This window comes from Nannospalax galili, unplaced genomic scaffold, assembly GCF_000622305.1.
Source record: "Nannospalax galili isolate Female #2095 unplaced genomic scaffold, S.galili_v1.0 scaffold321, whole genome shotgun sequence".
Classification (NCBI taxonomy): domain Eukaryota; kingdom Metazoa; phylum Chordata; class Mammalia; order Rodentia; family Spalacidae; genus Nannospalax; species Nannospalax galili.
In genome coordinates this window covers 2,569,847-2,576,491 of record NW_008345972.1, presented here as the reverse complement: position 1 = coordinate 2,576,491, position 6,645 = coordinate 2,569,847, and the positions used below count along the sequence as shown (strand labels likewise).

The 6,645-nt window shown below is 45.9% G+C and overlaps 1 long non-coding RNA gene across 1 annotated transcript; it reads left to right on the top strand.

Annotated features, from left to right (window-relative positions):
- Positions 1–3,432: 3,432 nt before the first annotated feature.
- Positions 3,433–4,794, top strand: LOC108491294. The gene is made up of 2 exons (XR_001872670.1): positions 3,433–3,486; positions 4,512–4,794. It is a non-coding gene; the product is annotated as an uncharacterized LOC108491294 (long non-coding RNA).
- The last annotated feature ends 1,851 nt before the right edge of the window (positions 4,795–6,645 follow it).

Genomic DNA, 6,645 nt, shown 5'->3' with positions numbered 1-6,645 from the left:
ACATTCGTGAGCATCGGGGGGCGAGCCTCTGTTTCCCAGGTGCAGCCCCAGGGAGGGCCTGGCCGTGCGGGATAAGCTGGGCCCGAGGTCTCCGACTTGCTCCATAGAAACTTCCAGAACAGAATGGAAGCAGCATGCAGATGGCATGGTGAGCGGATCCGGGCCGACCGGCTCTAAAAGTAAATGTGTGGAAGTCGTTGCCCTCGTGGTGGAAAGACACGAGTTTGACGTCCCCAGTCTGCTGTGATCTGTGCAAGCGGCCGGGGAAGAGTAACTTCATCCCTAGAACTCTGCCCTTAGCAAACAGTCCACAGTTTTATGCTGCTCCCGTGATATTGTAGTAGTGTGTGGTGTTCTGGCCAAGTAGGTCAGGACTGCAGTGTTTTAAATTTTCCTTGACGCTGAAATTAATGGCTAGTTCAGCGGGAAAGCCTGGGAGGCGCTCTTGCCAAGTGCAAAGATTGGTGGTCTTCTCTCGCCAACCCCAACTGCTAAGTTCCTACTTACGCCCAGCCTCTCTCCCTCCTCCCAGACTGCCAGTTGTCACTTTGGCACCTTTACTCCTGTGGTGAGCAGAGCTCTGCCAGGAAAACTGTCATAAGTCCTTCGATGTCACTCTGCAGGTTCCTCTCTGCCCTGTCCAACTCTGGGTGTTATGTGTTCTGACCATGGGGCAGGGAGGCAAAAAACTGGAGACTCCTAATTTTGTGATGGCTGATTCTAAGGCTCTCATGGCAGAACTTGATCTTCGTTCATAGCATAAAACCTGGGCCATGTGATTGACCCTTTCTCAGAGATTTGTAAGGACATCAGTTTGTTTGAATCTTTGCTACTTACTAGCTGGTGTTCTAGCCTTTTTCTTGCTGTTTCCTCATCTGTACTGACCTCGTAGGGTATTCTTGATTAACTTAGCAGCCTTAAGTAGCAACCATTTGCTTTCTTTTGGTTACATAGACATCCAGGAAGGCTCAGCCAAGTTACCTGTTTAGGGCATTACAAGGCTAAATTCAAGATGGTGCTCCAATCTGCAGATTTAGGGGGGAAGAATCTGCTTCTAAGCTTGTTTATCATGCTCACAGAATCTAATTCCTGTGAGTTGTAGAACTTGAACTGAGCATTCATTGCTCATTATCTTAGGGTTCATTAACATGAGACTTCAATTGCTTCTTAGTCTCTTTACAGTAGCACCTAGATGACTGAATAGCCAAGGAAGAGAAATCTTGGTGGACTGCAGAGAATTCTGCCTGTTACTGGTGACTAGATGAAGAAATATATGGAGAGCCCTCAGAACCAGTCCTGGCATCTAGCAAGACTATTCAAGCTTTAATAAGGAGTTACTGCCATAGGTGGCTCTGCAGCTGGCTACCATGAACATTTGGCATTTTTATAAAACAAGAGAATAGGCAATGCGTGTGTTGATTTCAACAAATGTTCTCCTGGGCTTTGTTAAACTACGTAATCTGCGGTGTGGCAGATAAGATTTTGTCTTGGTTTTTCCAAACAAAGCTCTGTGGGAGGCTGCTGTGGCTTTCTTTCACCTGTAGCAGCTCAGTTTCCTCCTGATTTCAAACACCAGCTGTGTTTGAGAGTTGACGATGACCAATAGTTTTGTGGTTGAGGGACTTGGAAATTCCACCAACTCAAAGTTTTATTTTTTTTAAGACAGCACATTGCTGTGTAGCCATGCTGGCCTGTGAACTTGTGATCCTTTTGCCTCAGTACCAACATCCCCAGGTGACTTGAGACAGTCTGTGGTTGTTTGGTAGGGAAATAACATGGGACTGGGGGTTAGAATGCTTGTGCTTGACTGTGTCCTTTTAGTGGAGGATATTGGGGTTATTCAGTCTCTGGACCTCAGAGACACTCATTCACCCAGTGAGCTGATTCTGTTAGTACTTAGGAGGCTGAGGTGGAGGCAGGATTATTGCCCAGAGTTCAAGGCCAGCCTGGGCTACATAGAGTGTTCCAGGCTAACCTGAGCTAGAGAAAGAGCCAAAAGAAAACAAGAGTTGATTCAAATGCTGTTTTCCCTACTTTCCAGAGTATGAGGAAGAGTGAGTGAGAAGAATATGCATCAGATGTTCATGATGTGTAAACTGTGTGTGTGAAGTTCTCATAATCACAACTGTCCTCAGTAAAAATGGAGGGACACTGCTGTTCTGAGGGCAGTAGGGCTGCATTTTAGGTGTTAAACCTAAAGCAGGAAAGCAGTGTGAGACAAATATAGGTGATGAAGATTCTTCATTTCAGTTCTCAGAAGGTAATAACTTGTGAACATCCAAACTTTTGGAAGGGCAGCCTTCCTTGGTATCTCTCTGGAGCCAGCAGGCCTGACCCATGGCTAAGTCTCCATCTCTGATCCAGGCCCCATGCAATCTCTTGTTTGTAGGTGGTCAAGGCATTAGATATCCTTGGTCAAAGCCTGCTCATTGAAATTCTGGCATCTCCTGATCTCACCCTGTTTACCCAGAGACCACTTCTCCATGGAGTCAATGTGCTGTCCCCACCTCCCATGGCCTCAGGTAGATCGCCTTGGTTCCTGCCTGAGTGTTTTGCTGATCTCTCCATTGTCCTGATGAATGTTGGGTTGACTGGGGCCATCTGTAGTTTCAGACTTTTTAAGGTCCAGCGAGGGAGCAGCTTCTCCACTGGCCATTGTCATTGATGGTCACAGTCGTGCGATTGGGGTGAGAAGTGCAAGGTTTCCAATTCCTGTGTATAAATTTGAGCATGGATGAACTGAGAGAAGTCCCCGTACAACAGGGATCCTGTCCTTAATTGTGGAGCTGATCCTGATGCTAAACTCTTACCTGTGGATCAGTGGAAGTCAAATTTCATTTCCATAGTGCACAGCACTTTGAGGTAACACTTTGAGGGAGAACACCTGAGAATTTCTGGTCCAGAGGTGGCAGACTTGCAGCTTCTTCTAGAAGCTTGGCACATGCAGTACCTGATGCATGAAGTGTTCGTGACCAGGTAGTGGTTATGTATTTCTGTTGCTTGTGTTTCTGTTTTGATTTGGGACAGAATATTTGCAAACACTACACAGCAAGTCTGTTTATGATTCTCTCATTTTGTCTTCTAGCTACCCTGAAAGCTGACTATTAATAAATCTTTTGCACAGCACTGCCCTACCTGTGGATCAGTGGGAGTCAGTTTCCTTTCCTTTGAGGTAACAGGATGCCTGAGGGAGAACACCTGAGAATTTCTGGTCCAGGGTGGCAGACTTGCAGCTTCTTCTAGAGGCTTCCTGTGTGCCATTGGCACCTGATGCGTGAAATGTTAGTGACCAGGCAGTGGTTATATATTTCTGTTGCTTGTGTTTCTGTTTTGATTTGGGACAGAGTATTTGCACGAACTGCACAGCAAGTCTGTTTATGATTCTCTCATTTTGTTATCTAGCTACCCTGAAAGCTGACTCTTAATAAACCCTTTGCACAACGCTGCCAAGACTTGGTGAAAGTCATTGAGGATTTTCCAGCCAAGGTACAGCTTTGCCTGCATCTCCCTTTGGGCACTTCCTGTAATTCTGAATGCATCTGTAGTAGGTAGAGGCAAGGAACTTCCTGAAATGCACATGATAGCCTCCTAAAACAAAAATACATCCATCTGAAAGCCTGGCACAGTAGTGCACATCACAGTTCAGCACTTGGGAGACAAGAAGATGAGGAGTTCAAGGCCAGGCTCAGCTATATAGCAAGTTCAAGGTCATCCTGGACTACATGGACCCTTGTCTCAAAACAATAACAACAAAACCAAAAATGTATCCAGCCCCAAATAGCAGTAGTGCCAAGACTGATATAAATAGTTTGAAACTTAATTTTCTACACACTTGGAATTGTTGAGCCCAAGAAGTTTGCCTGGACAAGTCAATACCAGATAGATCACAGTTATTGTATTAGCAGCTTGACTGTAAAAAAAATATTCTCTCTCCTTTTTAGTAGATATCTGTGAAGATCAGAAGATTTTGTTATGGTTGTGATGCTGGAAATTGAACCCAGGACTTTGCACATGTTCCACACCTTCAGCCCCTAAAAAAATATCTTTTAATTGACTGGGTGTGGTGTTTTATAGTCCCAGCACTTGGGAGGCCGAGGCATGACAATTGAGGTTACATAGCAAGCTCCTGTCTCAAAAAGCCAAAACAAAATCATGAACAAAAACCTTTAGTCAATGACTGACAACTGCCTAAACATAAAGCAGTACTGTTTGGTGTGTTATGTAATCGCTAGGAAAAACCCATAGCTGCACACTTGCTCCAGGGCTCCTGTGGTCTGTGCCTGTTACGTAGCGGTTTCCTCTGTGATAAAACCTATCTTGGAGAAAAACGCAGGATGTTCTCAGGGGAGGGGAACCTACCATCTTGGATAAAAATTCCTTAAGATGCTGAATGTTGTAAAGTGAGATGTAAGATTCCATCCTGCAGGGAAGGTCATTAAGCTCAGGAAGTAAAGGCTTCAGGAAGTCCCTGAAACTGTCCAGCTACACTAGGCCCTTCCTTCCCCAACTAGTGAAAACTGCTGAGACACTCAAGCAGAGCCAGCTGGAAGAGGCAGAAGCTAGTGGAGCTGCCTGGAAGTGGCTCAGACAAACTCAGCTGTGGGGAAAAGGCACGCCAACCTGTTGAATTGCCTGCAAGTTATGCAGTGTGTTCCAGATTTCCTGCTAACCTGAGCTGTCACCCATGCTGGGCTAGGCTTGCTTTGGTGATACAGCTGTCTTTGAGTCATTTCTGCTCCTGTAAGTTCTCCCCCATATTCTCGTAATCCCAATAAAAGTCACAGGTTCACCAAGTTGGATTTCTGTGGCATTCTTTTGTCATCAGTTCCTTATCTGTTGTCATGGCTCTCCAGGAATGGTGTCACACATGAGTGACCTCAGGTGGGCCGTGTGTGCTGCAGACTGGAATTGAGACGCGAGTGGGAAGTGGTCCTCAGGGAGCATTCCTGCTGCCTCACTGCACGCTGTTTCAGGAACTGTACACTATGTGCCTGTGGCTGTTCGAGAGCATCTTTGACAGCCTGAATGGTGTCCTTGTTGGCTGGAACCTGTCTACAGGGGTGTGTGCTCTGTGGAGTACAGCATTGTAATGGAATTTCTAGACCCAGGGTAGATAGGTTTTGCTCTTGAGAAGGGCTGAGTACTAGTATCATGATAATCCCTTCAGAAAAATACATAATTTGGGGGAATTTCATACATTAGTACTTGCATCATTTCTACCCCCGCCCCTACAACTCTTCCCGTGTTCCCCTACTCCCTTTCAATTTCCTGTCCTCTTTATTATTGTTACACATGCATACATTTATAATATATGTGTATACATATACACTGAGTCCATTTAGTGGTGCTTCTGGATATATGTTTTTAGGGCTGATTATGTGGGGTTAGGTAACCTATCAGGGAGCTCATCCCTGGAGAAAACTGATTTTCCCTCCCTCTGCATCCATTGACTGCCTATAGCAATGTAGTGGGACTCTGAAATTTCCCCCATCCACGTTGGCATGTCAACTGGTGTTACACAGGTCTTGTTAGGCTACTGTATTGTGACTTCTGTCAGGACATCAGCCATGCCCTTTGCCTCTTATGGCCTCCACCACACCAGCCTCCTGAAGTGACACATCTCTCATCAGACCTCTGTGAATGTAGCCCCTGCCTCCTATGATATTTGGTGGTCAGAAACCCTCCAGGTAAGTAAGTGCAAAGGAGGCTGTTCTCTGCTTGTTTCAAAACAAACTGCTTAGCAACCCTCTATCCTGTGGGGCAGGGGCGCTAAGACAGCCTTAGGATCTAAATGGCATTTTCTTGCTCTGGCATTTAGAAAACAAGATTGATGACAACCTGTATGTCACTGATCATATTTTCTGTCCCAGGCTCCCTTGTCCACAGAAATTTTGTTTTTTTTCTCATGAGGATATATTTATTCAGACTTTTAGTTTTCAGTAAATCCATCCATATAAATGCTCTCTGTACCCTACCCTGTCCCCATCTGACCCTCTCCTGTGTTGTCAGAGATAGGTCCCTGTGAGCACCACCTGGTGGATATTAATTTCTCCTGCGGAAGTGTTTGTATGATGGTGCATGGTAAAGGCCCTCAAAGCATCCACCCATTGTGTCAAGAGAGGCAAACGGGTTAGAGTCCCTTGTCTGCCCTCAGGCTCCAGGCTCTTGTGAAAGCTTGAGCCCTTCTACAAACTAGTGTCTAGAGAGAATCAGTTGGTTCCAGCACTGGATTCTGGGACTGACTGGGTAGTCACAGTGTTGCTGTTGACAGCTCAGAACCTGGGTAAGTTGGAATTCAGTATCCCAGCTTGTACAGAACTGGTGTATTGGGATGCTGTGCTTTTAGGAACTTCCTGGATCTCTGCAACAGTAACTACTGTTACAAAACAAAAACAAAACAATCCCCCCCCCCCAAAAAAAACTCCCCTGCCTTTGTTGAGATATCTTCCTTTCCCACCCCAAAAGGGCTTCCTCCCTTGGGGGTGGGGGGTGTCTCTTAGCCTGTGCTTAGTGCTTCATCACCTTCCTAGCTTCTGTAGACAGCAGCTTCCGGCTACAGCTTTGGCTTACACAGGGGCAGTCAGTGGCTGGAAAAGAGAAGTCAGGTGTACTATATGTCCTGTCACAGGGCCTGACCACATAGTA